The sequence below is a fragment of the Megascapheus bottae genome, chromosome 10, assembly GCF_031878675.1.
Source record: "Megascapheus bottae isolate mThoBot1 chromosome 10, mThoBot2.hap1, whole genome shotgun sequence".
Classification (NCBI taxonomy): domain Eukaryota; kingdom Metazoa; phylum Chordata; class Mammalia; order Rodentia; family Geomyidae; genus Megascapheus; species Megascapheus bottae.
This window is the reverse complement of record NC_143518.1, coordinates 5,441,174-5,455,782: the sequence shown is the minus strand read 5'-3', so window position 1 is coordinate 5,455,782 and position 14,609 is coordinate 5,441,174.

The window sequence follows — 14,609 nt, the reverse complement described above, 5'->3', positions numbered from 1 at the left end:
TCTTGTTCAGCCTCTCTTACTTTGAACCAGTGAGTTGAAGAAAAAGGGGTACAAAATATGATCAGAAAAGATCCCATGGAGTCCTAAATTTAGTATTCTGTAAGAATCAATATTTACGAATCCTAATTGAGGAATAATTACCTCCCTCCCTTCTTCCCTTCTTCCCTCCCACCCTTCTCCCACCTTCCTTTCTTCCTTTCTTTCTTCTTTCCTTTCTTTCTTCCTTTCTTTCTTTCTTTTTTGCCTTCTTTCTTTCTTTCTTTCTTTCTTTCTTTCTTTCTTTCTTTCTTTCTTTCTTTTTTGCTTTCATTCTTCCTTTCTTTATGCTGATCCTGGGGCTTGAACTCAGGCCCTGGGCACTGTCTGTGAGATTCTTTCACTCACACTCACTATACCACATGAGCCAAAGTGCCACTTTTGACTTTTTCTGAGTAGCTTATTAGAGCTGAGAGTCTTATGGACTTTCCTGCCTGGCCTGACTTCAAACCTCAGTCTTCAGATGTCAGCCACCTGAGTAGATAGGCGTACAGGTGTGAACCATTAGTGCCTGGCCTAATCATTTTTTATTATGTTATTGTTTGGTTTTTAAAAAAAATTTGTGTTGGGTTGAACTCAGCACATAATATAACTTCTAAATGATGCACTCAGATCAACAAATCAAAGTATGTAAACATGGACTGACTCCCAAATATTAAACAACAGCCCAATTTACCCCAGGGCTAACAATGCAATGGGGTTTAGAGTTCATATCAAGCACAGGAGGTGAGCGCAAAGATGAATGGAATGTCAGGCACAGGCCATCTTCCACAGATCCTGTCACAGAGCCTCAGCAGAGGAACTCCATACTGTGTCTGAAAAGGCTCCACCAATGTCATACCTTTGTTTCCATGCTTTACTTCTGGGAATTCTGCCTAAAAAAATAATCAGAGCTATGAACAAAGATGCTTGTGTGAAGAGACGAACATTTGCACCTGGCCTCCACAGACAAATCTCTGCTGGGAGGAGAAAATGGCTTTTCCCCCTTCTATCTCCTTCCCTTCTTCTCTAGCTCCTTCTTCGCTCTTGTTAACTTCATCATGCCTGACTATTCCTCACCTATAAGAGAGAAGGTCTTCAGGCCAGGAGTGTGGCCTAATGGTAGGGTGCTTGCCTAGCATGTACCTGGGTTCGAGGCCTCAGCACTACATAAACAGAAAAAGCTGGAGGTGCTACTGTGGCTCAAGTGGTAGAGCTCTAGCCTTGAGAAAGCCAAGGATAGCACTCAACCCCTGAGTTCAAGCCCCAGGACTGGCAAAAAATAAAATAAAATAAAATAAAACATAAGAGAGAAGGTTTTCATTTAGTCCAAATGGATTACTTGGAGGGAAAAATAAGGCAAGTGCTTTTGAATATCAAATAGAAATTTTCAGATTGGGCTTTGGAGCTTTGGAGAGTCTTGACTAGACATTAAAAAAATGTGTATGTGGAGGGCGGGATCTGAGTGGGGTGAGGGACTCCAGCCTCATGGGAGTTTTAGGCAAGCTTTAACTTTTGCAGTTATTTAGTTATGCTTCCTTACAGGAATTTAATGTCATGCTTTTGGGTGGGGAGAGACAGCAGTTAGTTTTATCAGTGTAGACCATGATCATACCGGCTTTTTTAAAATTTTGAACATTTTTTTGGTGGGGGAGGAAGTTGGAAAGCTCACAGTGGGTGTGTGCTGATAGAGGAGCTGGCTCTGTGCCTGCAATACTTCACACACCACATTGTTTAACTCTGCTTTTGCTTTGCACAGGGCAGCTGCAGGGTGATGACTTCGACACCCCTAGAGGCACATTCTAGGGTGCTCTATGAATGGGGGTGGGGGAGGAAAATCACAGTGATTAAATCTGTGTCTCCTCACTAAGGACATGCTCCTGTCTGTCCCAAGCTGTATCTTTCCATGAAGAAATGATTAGGTGGATATTAAATGTCTGCGGGGATTCAGAATCAGCAGATGTGGACTTCTTTGTGGGCCTAACAGCAACACTAGGACTAGGAACAATATTGTTTTTTTGGTTTTCACATAGATTTTAGACTTAGTTTTATAGTATTTTTTTTATTCTGAAGACTTAATACTCCTGATAAGGAGAGGGGAAGAGAGAGAGAGAGAGAGAGAGAGAGAGAGAGAGAGAGAGAGAGAGAGAGAGAGAGAGAGAGAGAGAGAGAGAGGAGAGGGAGAGGGAGAGGGAGAGGGAGAGGGAGAGGGAGAGGGAGAGGGAGAGGGAGAGGGAGATTTGGTGATGGGAACCCAGGGTTTCACAAAGGCTAACACATGCTCTTCTACTTTTATTCTCTGTCTTTCTTTTAAAATTTAAAAAAAAAAATCTTTTGGCTGGTACTGGGGTTTGAACTCAGGGCCTGAGCACTGACTGTCCCTTAGCTTTTTCCACGGAAGGCTGGAGTTCTACACCAGTGAACCACAACTCCACTGTCCACTTTTCAGTAGTTTATTAAATATAAGAGTCTCAGTCTTTCTGTCCTGGCTTCAAATTGTGAGTCTCAGCTCTGTTTCCTGTCACCGGGATTTTAGGCTTGAGCCACTGGTGCCTACCCCCCCCACACCCCTTGCCTCCCTCCCTCCTGGACCCTGTCTCTTTCATTCATTTGATGGAAGTGCTTGAGCATCAACCCCAGGACCTAGGCCCTGTACCTTGGAATGGAACTCCCATTCCAGATGTGCTCCACTATTGAGCTCCACCCCAACCCAAGTAGAGTATTCATGTTAAGCTCAGAGACTAAGTTTTGAAATCAAAGAAGGAACTACATTTGTCATCACAAAGCCTAGATCTAGAAACATAAAAGCATAATTCAGTTTCTAGTATTTCAGGGCTTGGGAAGGATTAAAATTGAAGTGTGTCAGACAACATTGGCGCCCTTTTTTCTTCTAGTTTAACATAAATAAGTACTTTCAAACTTTAGAATTTAGCGTTACAAGAAAAGCTTCAGTCCTGTGGTTCTAGTGCTTGGATATTTGCCACAGTATGAGGAATGAAATGAACATTCTTACAAGTAGGAGATTTTAGGTTAAACAAAAAACATATTTGGGTCATTTCATAGTCTTACAAGTGGTTCAGCTCGGGCCAGCGTTAGCCCAAAACAAATGACTTCAGACTTCATCATGCTTGGGGATTGAGAGTCTTTTCAATCACATTTGGACTACAGCCAATCATAACCTTACCTCCTGCATGATACGAAACGGGATAAAGAGGGCGCAGCGTTTTAGTGTTGTTTGCAAAACGAATTTCCCACTCTCCTTTCTCTCTTCTTAGTGAGTTTGCAAAATTAGTTTCTCTCTCCCTCCCCCTCCTTCCTTTCCTATCCCTCTTCCTTCCCCTCCCTCTCCCCCCCCCCCCCCCATTGCGGTTTGAACTCAAACCGCACGGTCCCTAGCCTCTTTGTTCAAGCATGGCACTCTACCACGTGAGCCACAGCTCCACTTCCTAATTCTTGGTAGTTCATTGGAGATAAAAGCCTCCCAGACTTTTCTGCTTGGACTGGCTTCAAACCTCCATCTTCAGATTTCAGCCTCCAGAGTAGCTATGATTACAAGGAGTGAGCCCAGCTCCACCTCCCTTTATAAAATCCAAGCAACAGAATGAGTTTTGAAGAAAACCTTGAGCAACAGAAGATTAAAACAAAAGTGCTGGGCGAACGCCTGCCCAGCTGCGGATGCAGGGCGCTCGTGGAGGCTGCGGGCTGTGTGCTTATCTGCAGGCGGTTTCCCAGGTGGAATTCCGGAGGAGGAGTTGGCAGAGTCTAGCCCCACCGAGGAAATGTGAGCCAAGGAACAAATCTCCTCTCTCTCCACCCCAGTCCCGCTTTCTCCTGGGGCCCAATCCAATCTTGAATGCAACTGAAGCCCCCTTTTCCCACCCCACTTCCTGAAAGAGCACACCCCCCTTCTGTGGGGTTCCTCCTGTGGGGTGAAAGCTGTCCCAGCCAGCATGAGACAGCTGCTGGGGGGGGACGCAGTGGGGTGGAAAACTTTGGCTGGGAGAGGAGACCCTCTTTCCTGACTATACTGGCACTGTGTGCTGTGCCCACTGCTTGGGAAATAGCCAGAGATGGAGAGGCCTCCCACAGGGACAAGGAGCCCGGGGAATCCAGAGGCTGGGGAGCCCAGATGGCCTCTGATTGGTGACCAGGAGTGGAGGCTGAGGCAAGACCTCCTGGATGCTCTCAGCCCTCTTCTTCCTGTGTGGTCTCTCCAGGTCTATTTTCTCCAGTCTTTCCTTCATTCGGTCTGGCAAGAGAGGGGAAGGAGGAGGGTAAAAGTATAAATATGTATCCAAGCTTTTTTATTCTCTTCCACCAGACTAGTGGCTCTGTAACTGAAGGTGTCAAGAATGGAACCCTTGGCCTAAAACCAACAGTGACTCATATTTAGCTCCCTGCTAAAGGGCCTCCAGGTACAAGGAAGAACTTCAGTGAACACCCAGTGGGCGGGAGGGCAGAGATCACTTATTATTTATGCTTTGATGTATTCTGCTAATTCAAAGGCTCTCCAGAGAATGGCAATGGATATCCTATAATTAATAAATTTAAATGTTGATGTAAGTAGATCTTCCAGCTTCCACAGGTAAGATGAGGGGAAATTTACAGAAACAAAAATAATGTATTCAGTTGCAATGTGTTCACTTACCAGGGGAAAAAATTATTGGCTAAGTGATGTTAATTCTTTTTTTTTTTTTTTTTTTTTTTTGCCAGTCTTGGGCTTGGGCTCAGGGCCTGAGCACTGTCCTTGGACTTTCTCAAGGCTGGAGCTCTACCACTTGAGCCTCAGCACCACTTCCAGCTTTTTTCTATGTATGTGGTACCAAGGAATCAAACCCGGGTATTCGTGCATGCTAGGCAAGCACTCTACCACTAGGCCAAACTCCTGGCCCCGTGATGTTAATTCTTATCATTATTTTAATTCCTGTAAGTAGAGTAAAATTACTCTTTTTTAAAGGATCATCATTGGGCTTCTGATGACTTCTATCCTGTTTTTCTTGGAAGCATTTAAAGAGTTAATCATACATTTATCTTACTCATGCTTGTTTGGCTTCCTTGCTTGTATTTAGCACTATCACTTAAGCTGTACCTCCAGCCTGGCTTTTTGCAGTTTATTTTGGAGATGGAATCTTAGGAACTTTCTGCCCCTCTCTTAGCCTTGACTCTGCTCCTCTGGATCTCAGCCTTCTGAATAGCTAGTGTTACTGAAATAAGGGCATTGGGTCTAAGTGGCATCATCTTGGAACCATAGTGAATGACAGGGAATTAGGTATAGCTGGAGCCATCTCGTCTTCTTGGTGTATGAAGGTGAAGTCTCACCCCCAGGGATGGGGATTTGGACAATACGTTACTGGATCTGCCAGTCCTGTGCCATGCAGTCTTGAAGTTCCTGTGACCCTGCCTCCTGACCACAATCCTAGTTATTTCATCATGCCTCGTGTCTCCTGACACACCATGGTGCCCCTTTCCAGAAATCCATTAGAGGTGATCAGGTGTGTTTGCCACTGTTTTTCTGCTCATTCTTTGCTTTATTACCGTCATGGCTCAGTTTCCTAACAGCATTAAGTGTATTCCAAGCTGCAGGTTGTTTGGGGACATGTGTCCATCTGCAATCACTGGCTTTCTAATAAAGACTTCTGATTCAACCTCTCAAAATGTGGCTTCTCTGTATATTGCAATTGAATTCCCGTATAATATTACATGTGTGAGCCAAGCTTATCTTTGGCCTTTACTTTCCTTAAAGAAAAATTGTGGCTACAATTTTTTTTTAAAAATTGGACAATTCTATAAGAATTAATAGAAATCTGAGGCCTAAGGATGACGAAGTAGGAGTATCTTGAATTGGAGGCCAGTCTCAGTCGCACATCAATATTTTCTTAAAACAAGCAAATGAAGAAATAAGCAAAAAAAAAAGGCTAAGTTAAATCCCAGCTCTTTTCTACCTCTCTTAAACCTGTCACTCATCCACATCTCTTTTCTATACATGTTTCCTAGATCTACTTTAAATTTTTTTGCTCATTCTTTAGAGTCTCCTGTATCGCTAAGCAATATGAATATGCTTATAAATTTCCCCTCTTAGGCATCAGGTATTGATTTCACCCTGCAGAAGAGGAATTAACCTGGCCTGTTTATGGTAGGTACATAAACACACACACACAGTCTTTGACACACAAACATTTATCACCTTCCCTTTGTTTCCAAATCAAGTTACATTGTTAAAGTGTGAAAATATTACTTATTAATTATTAATATGAACTTACTCGGTTCATTTGATCTGTAAGCTTAACTCGGTGTCCGTATAGCTCTATGTCCTCTGAAATATGGATATTGGATCTATTTCTCCATACAACACTTTCTGTACTACCCCAGAATCCATTCTGACTTTTTCTTTTTTTCTTAATTTTATCTTATTAGTTGAATCTGAAACTTTCCCCTAGTTTTAAAGTTCTCTGCTTAGTCTAGTACTTTAGACCTCTGTCAGTTCCCTGACAGCAGAGAAGTTCCTGGCGTTTTCAAGGGGCTCTGGGAGGCAGATCCTCCAGGCCTCCAGGAAGCCATCTTTCTGGAGAACCCTCTGTTCTGTCTGGGTTCTGATTCTTAGTTTCCTGTATTTTGTCAATCTGGGTTTACTCTCTTGACTTAGTAAGGTCACATCCTCCTGAGAAAGCGATTGTGAGATGTTCATTCTTTATACTATGTTATACCATTGGATAATTTTTTTAAAACCATGTGCTCTTGTAAGCCAGACTCAAAGGAACTTAGGCTCAATGGTTTCCCTCATTTGTCATAATCAGTAGAAACCTTGGGCTCTCCTAGCAGAGATTTGCAATAGAGCAAAACCTTGATACAAAAGGCTAAATGAAGGACGCTAAATGAAAGGATCTCTAGGATATAGAAACATAAGCCATATAATGAATGATTGTTGTTCTTAAGGTACTATGTTATCTCTCATGTCTTTTGCTGTCCCTTGGTTATCTCATATTGTTACAGTATCTCACTTTGCTACCTGATATATCGATATATTTGTATTTGGTTATTTGAAATTGGATAGGGAATGGGGGAAAACAAGATGAGGGGTGAGGGTGGGGGGCAGGGAAATGGGGACCAAGACATGTGAAAGTGTATCAATGTATGGGAATTAATGCACCATGTATCTGGCAAATATCATGTAACCCTTCTATTAATTACAATAAAAATATATGAAAAAAAAACATGTGCTCTTTTATTGCCTTATTGTTAATAGACTTTTTGTGCCATTTCCAGTTTGGGACTTACAAAAAGTGCAAATGAAATTCTATTGAATGTCTATTGGTGGCTTATGTATTTTGTTTGTTTGTTTTTCTTGTGAGACAGGGTCTACTTACATTGCCCAGGCTACCTTTAAACTTTTAGGCTCAAATTATGATCCTTCTCAGTCCTTTGAGAATCTAGAACTACAATTTTAAGCCACTATGACTCACTCCTCTTCCCCCCTCCCTCGCCCCACCTCCAGTCGTGGGGCTTAAACTCTGAGCCAGGGCATTCTCCCTGAGCTTTTTCCTCAAGGCTAGCACTTTACCACTTCAGCCACAGTGCCACTTCTGGCTTCTTCTAGGATTAATTGGAGATAAGAGTCTCATGTCTCATGGACTTTCCTGCCCAGGCTGGCTTGGAACCATGGTCCTTGGATCTCAGTCTCTTGAGCAGCTAGGATTACAGGTATGAGCTACTGGCAGCTGACTTGGATTTCTGCAGTTCTGACTAGGTCTGCATGTGAAGCAGTAACAAGGCACTGAAAGGCATAAAGAACAAGTAGATCCTTGCAAACAGTCACCAGTATGGACGAGGATCAGAAGACATCCCATTCAATAAAGACAGAAAAGCGAGTAAGCAGGGCATAAGTGTGATCTGTATTCGAAGATGATAAAGGAAATACATTTTAATAAAACAGGAAAATTTGTCAAGACAGTGTCCCAGAGAAAGTGAACAGCATCAGTGATGCCTGCGGAAGAGCCAGGCACAAGCGTTCACATGGCTTCTAATGGTGTTGATTAACAAAACTACTCTGTAGAATTCCTTTCATATCTTTACATGATTTCAACACTACCAGAATAATGTAAGGATGCCTATGGTATGGCATCAGTGGTAAATGTTTTCTTAGAAATGAATCAGGTTGAACATGTGACTTAAGAGTTTGTCTAGCGGGGCCAGGAGTTTGGCCTAGTGGTTAAAGTGCTTGCCTAGCATGCATGAAGACCCGGGTTCGATTCCTTGGTACCACATATATAGAAAAAAAAGCCGGAAGTGGTGCTGAGGCTCAAGTGGTAGAGCTCTAGCCTTGAGAAAGTCCAAGGGCAGTGCTCAGGCCCTGAGCTCAAGCCCACGACTGGCAAAAAAAAAAGAAAAAAGAGTTTGTCTAGCATGCATATGCCCTGGATGCAATCCCCAATTCACAAGAAAAAAGTAAATGAAAAGAGTCTCTACTAACATACTAATAGTTTATCCTTCTCTCTCTTTCTCTCTCAGTATCAATTTTTTTCTCTTTTAAGTTTTATTATAAAAGTGATGCACAAAGGGATTACAGTTATATAAGTCCGCTAGTGAGTGCATTTCTTTTGGGACAGTATCTCCCCTTACTTTCTCCCAGTTTTTCCCTCCCAGTATCAATTTTTTATATGATAGTTTTCTGAAATGTTAAAACCAAGAAGAAATAACTAACTGGAAAGAACTGACCCTTTGCAAATAAAAGAATAATATCACAGAGCTCTTTTTGGGGGGGGGGTCATGGGGCTTAAACTCTGGGCCTGGGCATTGTCCCTGAGCTCTTCAGCAAATGGCTACTGCCCTACCCCTTTGTGCCACAGTCTCACCTCCCTTTTTCTTTAGTGATTAATTGGAGGTAAGAGTCTCAGGTCCTTTTGTGCCCAGGCTGGCTTTGAACCTTGATCCTCAGATCTCAGCCTCTTGAGTAGCTAGGATTCCAGGCCTGAGCCACCTCTCTTCCCCTGCACTCCCTGCCCAGCCACAGAGCTATTTAGATCAATCAGTTGAGAGCCCAACATCAGTGGTTCACGCCTAAAATCTTAACTGCTCAGGACAATGAGATCTGAGGATCCTGGTTCAAAGCCAACCCAGGAAAGAATGTTAGTGAGACTCCAATCTCTAATTAACCATCAAAAAGCCAAAGTGAAGCTGTAGCTTATGCTAGTGAGAACACTAAGGGACAGCTCTCAGGCTCTGAGTTGAAGCCCCTCGTACTGCAGTCCTATAAACTTCCAAAATGCACCTTCAAAGGGAGTGTACGGTTTCTGGCCAATACTAGACGGATCACCAACGAGGACCAGTCCAAATGCTAGACCTCAAAGATTTAATGCATTTTCCAAATGTCACCTTGAAACTAGTCATTTAATAGATTAAAGCAGTAATGCATCACAGATGTCTTGTAATTCAAACGTTTCATGCAAGTAGTCAAGCACTGGAAAAAAAATCAAACCTATTCACCAGAGATTTAGCAGTAAAAATCTCAGGTGGTTGGCTAGCCAGAAAGCACTGAAATTCTTCCCTTCCTAACTGGAAACATGGGAACCGCAGCTTCCTGTAACTGATTCTACTCAGTTCTAAGCACAACCCACCCAACATCCATCTCACCTACAGAACTTTGCAGCATTTCACACGGAAAGAAGGACTGCATCTCATGACTTAATGCTCATGAAAAATGACCCATCCCAACCGAGGTCACTTCAGAAGACCTTCTATTCCATGACTGCACACTTGATGAAAGAGTAATAAATGTGGCAAGCAAAACAACAATGAGACACGTAAGAACCCATGTGCTGAAATGTAGAAGGTTTCCTCAGACACTGTTTTTATTTTACAAGTGCATCTATATAAAATTAATACGATGTATGTTTGCCAGGCCCTGTAATTTAGTAAGTTACAGTCTCCAATGAGTTGGTGAACTAGCTTATGTGTCTGTGACAATGCATTTAGTCGTGAGATCAAAATCCTAGATGGGTCACTAATATTAGTAAATTAACTCTTTTCTTGTAAGACAGGGTGAATGATGAAGACAATATTCTGGGACGAAATGACTGGGCTTTTAAGATATTCTTTTGTTATTGGTGTAGGTAGGAATTGAACCCAGGGCTTTGCAACATTCTAAGTATGCACTCTGCCACTAAGCTATATCCTTAGACAAGGTATGCCTTTAGCCGGCTGTTTGAGGCTCACATCTGTAATCCTAGCTACTCAGAAAGTTGAGATCTGAGGATTGAGGTTCAAAGCCAGCCTGGGCAGGAAAGTCCTTGAGACTCTTATCTCCAATTAACCACCAGAAAACTGGAAGTGAAGCTGTGGCTGAAAGTGGTAGAGCAGTAGCTTTGAGCAAAAGCATTCAGGAATAGTGCCCCAGGCCCTGACTCAAACCCTATAACAAAAATAAAATAGAGTTAAGAGGCTTGTTTTTGCTGGGAGCCAGTGGCTCATGCCTATAATCCTGGCTATCTGAGGATTGTGGTTTGAAGCCAGCTAGGGCAGAAAAATCTGTGAGACTCTTGTCTACAATAATACTGTTCAGAAAAGTCCAGAGTAGGGCTGTGGCTCAAGTAGTAGAGGGCTAGCCTTGAGCACAAAAAGGCCAGGCCTGAGTTCAAGCCGCAGGACCAGCAAAAGATAGAGATAGAGAGAGTGAGAGAGAGAGAGAGAGAGAGAGAGAGAGAGAGAGAGAGAGAGAGAGAGAGAGAGAGAGAGAGAGAGAGACAGAGACAGAGACAAAGACAGAGAGAGACAGAGAGAGACAGTGAGAGAGACAGCGAGAGGAAGGAAGGAAGGAAGGAAGGAAGGAAGGAAGGAAGGAAGGAAGGAAGGAAGGAAGGAAGGAAGAAAAGAAGGAAAAGAGATCACATTTTTTTGTTTGATACATCTGATTTTTTTTTTTCCCATCCTGGGGCTTGAACTTAGGGCCTGAGTACTGTCCTTGAGCTTTCTTAAAGCTCGAGCTCTACCACTTAAACCACAGCACCACTTCCGTTTTTTTTCTATGTATGTGGTACCAAGGAATGAAACCCGGTCTTCGTGCATGCTAGGCAAGCAGTTTACCACTCGGCCATTCTCCCGGCCCCGTACATCTGATTTATTTATTTATTTTTTTTTGCCAGTCGTGGGCTTGAGCTCAGGGCCTGAGCACTGTCCTTGGACTTTCTCAAGGTTAGAGCTCTACCACTTGAGCCTCAGCACCATTTCTGGCTTTTTTCTATGTATGTGGTACTGAAGAATCGAACCCGGGTCTTCGTGCATGCTAGGCAAGCACTCTACCACAAGACCAAACTCCCGGCCCCTCGTACATCTGATTTTTAAGATCTCTGTTCACATACTGTGAGACTGGACCACAAAATATTGACAGTAGTTTTCTCTGCAAGTTGGGCTTTGTACCATCTCTGTTTGTGGGCCAAAGAATGGCTAGAAGCAATTTGGGAAGAAGTTTCCTTTTGATGATAAAAAAAAGCCAGGGATCAACAGGCATATTCCTCCAGGCATTAGTAGGGTCAGATTTGTATGCCAGAAGAGGGAGTTCTGCCACCAAAATGAAAAACATGCAGTGTCTTCACTGAGAACTCCTAAGCTTTTGGTTTTCATGTTTTAATTTTTTCATAGCTGCCATTATTGGCCTGGTCTGTCAACTATGAAATGCTGTTTACAAAAAAATGTAGAAATGTCAAATTTTGACTAATAGACTCACTAGCACTATCGCAACTTGAGGCCTGATGTTCTCACCATTCAGATCAATGAGGAAGAGATTCAGATTTGCACAGATGCTTCCTTTCTTCCTTCCTTGGACAATACTGTTAAGATGATGACACATACACTATATTTACTTGGATACAGAAATTCTTCTTCTCTCCTTTTTTTAAAGTTTTTCAAAATTTTATTTATTTTTATTTTATTTTTTTTTGCCAGTCCTGGGGCTTGAACTCAGGGCCCGGGCACTGTCCTTGGACGCTTTTTGTGCAAGGCTAACACTCTGCCACTTGAGCCACGGTCTCCGCTTCCGGCTCTTTCTGGTTGTGAGGTATCGAACCCAGGGCTTCGTGCATGCTAGGCAAGCACTCTACCACTAGGCCATGCTCCGGGCCCTAAAGGGTTTTTTTTGTTTTTTTGTGTTGTTTTTGTTTATTTTTTAAATATATTTTCTTGGGTCAAGTGCTCAGATCCTTTTTCAAGGCTTTGTTTCTCTTTCCCTTCTCTCACCTTGGGGTAAAGGAATCTAAGAACCCTTGGGTGGGAGAGGAAGGCTGGGAGATTCCACCAACATGCCAGCCGTTTATTAAGAAGGAGCACAAAACCAGACTCATGCCTGTAATCCTAGCTACTTAGGAGGTTGAGATTTGAGGGTCACCGTTCAAAACCAGCCTAGATAGGAAAGCCCAAAGTCCATGAGACACTTATCTCCAATTAAACACACACACACACACACACACACACACACACACACACACACACACGGAGCCAGAAGTGGCGCTGGGAAGCTGTGACTCATGTGGGAGAGTGCTATCCTTAAGTACAAGTTTCATGAAAAAACAAGAGATGAACTATAGCTAAAGCTTCGGTGACAAATGGGAGAATAAAATGAGAGCTCGGGAACAGGCCTTGAGTTCAAGCTCTAGCACAGAAGAAGGAGAAGAAGGAGGAAGAGGAGGAGGAGGAGGAGGAGGAGGAGGAGGAGAGTGTGTGGCTCAAGTGGAAGAATGATTGTTTAATTCAAAAAAATGGAAGTGGGGCCTTGGCTCAAGGGGTAGGGTGGTAGCCGTGGGCTGAAGAGCTCAGGGACAGCGCCCAGGCCCAGAGTTCAAGCCCCATGACCAACAAAAACAGAAGAAAAAGAGATAGTATCTTCTCCCTATAACTACTTAAAGATAACAAAAATATAAGTAAAAATGTATATTCTGTATATGTATACATTTTATAAGAGATATACATTTTAAGTTAGACATGATGGTGCACCCCCATAATCCCAGCACTGGGGCGATGGGTGAGTCCAGAGACCTTGAGTCCAGCCCGGTGTTTATAGCAAGATCCTGTCTTTTACAAAATACAGTGAATGAAGTGAGCTCTGGGGCTGACACTGTGATCCTAGCTGCTCAAGAGACTGAGATTTGAGGATCGAGGATGAGAGCCAGACCACGCCCCCCAAAAATGGGACATGCAGCTGTGGCTCAAGTGGTAAAACACCAGCCAAAGTGAGGAGTGGAGTGCCAGCTTCTTACAACATGGGACTAAAGTGCCAGCTCTCTGCTTGCCCCTGCTGAGCGACTCTATTTTGTTTCTTTTGGACAAATGTGAGGGTCCTTTGCCAACTCTTGTTGGGGGCCAGGAGCCCTCACCTCTGATCAGGATGTAGGAGGGATGCCCTGCCCTAAAAGAAGCCTTGACTCATGGCCACCTGTGGGGATCTGGGGTACAAAGCTCTGCTTTCCTTATCTCTGTCTGGGACAACACCATGGAGAGGCTGTGGCCACAGCTTCTCCTCCCACCGGGGGGTCCCCTTCTCCCCTGCTCAGGGTTGAGGCCCTCAGCCAGACCAGACTCCCCAACAAGCTTCTATGCTCATTTGTGGCTCATAATTTCTGTAAGTTTGATCAAGAATCATCAGTGAAAAGTCTCCCCCTACTGTTATTCTTCCTAGTACCAATCGTATTTATCATATTTAGCAGACTGTCATACGTACTTGACATGTGATTAAGATTTTTTTTTGAAACACGGTTTTGCTACATATCTCAGACTTGCCTTGAAGTCAGATCCTTCTGCCTTAGCTTCCCAAGTGCTGGGATTGCAGGCATGCATGACTATATTTGCCTTTGTTTTTGTATACAAAAGATAGCTTAGGGCTGGGAGTTAGGCCTAGTGGTAAGCATGCCTAGCATGCATGAAGACTCAGGTTTGATATATAGAAAAAAAGCTGGAAATGGTGCTGTGGCTGCAGTGGTAAAGCTCTAGCCTTGAGAAAGCCCCAGGACAGTGCTTAGGCCCTGAGTTCAAGGCCCAGGACTGGTAAAAAAAAATAGCTTAATAGCTTACTTACACAAACCATTCTACAGTTTTTTCTCATATATATTATATATGTATATATTTATATATATGTACATATCTCAACAGTATGTCTTGCAAAGATACCATATTATTTTAATGTGTGCTTATAATAAAGGTATCACAATTTACCTAATCATTACTCTATTACTATTATACATGTAAATTGTTTCCAATGCTCTGTTATTATACATTATGCTAAAATAACTTTTTGCATGTACATATATTTCCAAGCTTGTTCAGAGACTGTAATATTAAAATGATAATGGGAGGCTGGGAGGGATAAGAGAGATAAGGCTGTTCAGTGATAAGAGTAGCAGCTCAGCATTCAGGAGTCCTTGGCTTCAATTGCTAGACCCCTGAAATAGAAGTAGTGATGATGGTAGATATTGTCACATTTTTCTCCATAAAACTTGATAAATGACAGTGCAATTGTTACAGTCACCTACAGATGAATGTATAGCTATCAAGTCCTACCAGGCAGGGCACTTAATCCACTTAATACAAAATCAAGGTAAACATAACTAACTACC